Genomic DNA, 562 nt, shown 5'->3' with positions numbered 1-562 from the left:
TCGTCGGTCTGTGATCATGAACCACTGTGGCGTGTCGCTCAGTTGTCTACTTGATGTTTTTTTGTTTTTTTTTTCAGAGAAATTAAGTGTGCGTCGTGCTTTCTATGTGGAGTGTCGAAAACCCCGATAAACTGCAGGGTTGATGTGACTTTGTTTCGTTATTGTCTGTTAATGTAGTTCATCTGACGTGGTATGGGCAAAGCAAAAGCCTGGTTTGCTTATGTAGCGCCAAGTGAAGTTGAGGCGTGCGCCCTTTTCACTGTTCATTCGTTCTTGTTTTATATGATTGTGTCAGTCCTACCTCCACGACATGAACTTACCACGCTCTCAAACGTACCTACATGCATATTGCCTCCCAAGATGCACGGCAGGAACACCAATCATTGGCCTTTCTTTAAGCGCATAGCCAATGAGAAGGGTTAATCGGATAGCGTCCAATGGCTGTGCAGTGTCAGTAGTAAAAATAGGCGTAAGGCGCTTTTGCCACTTAGACTGAACATGAATCCAGCATGATACCGATATCCTTCCAATTTGCTATACGAACTAAAGAAATAGTAATGAT

Source organism: Ixodes scapularis, unplaced genomic scaffold, assembly GCF_016920785.2.
Source record: "Ixodes scapularis isolate PalLabHiFi unplaced genomic scaffold, ASM1692078v2 PGA_scaffold0__279_contigs__length_252992795, whole genome shotgun sequence".
Classification (NCBI taxonomy): domain Eukaryota; kingdom Metazoa; phylum Arthropoda; class Arachnida; order Ixodida; family Ixodidae; genus Ixodes; species Ixodes scapularis.
Note: the sequence above shows the minus strand (reverse complement) of the source record.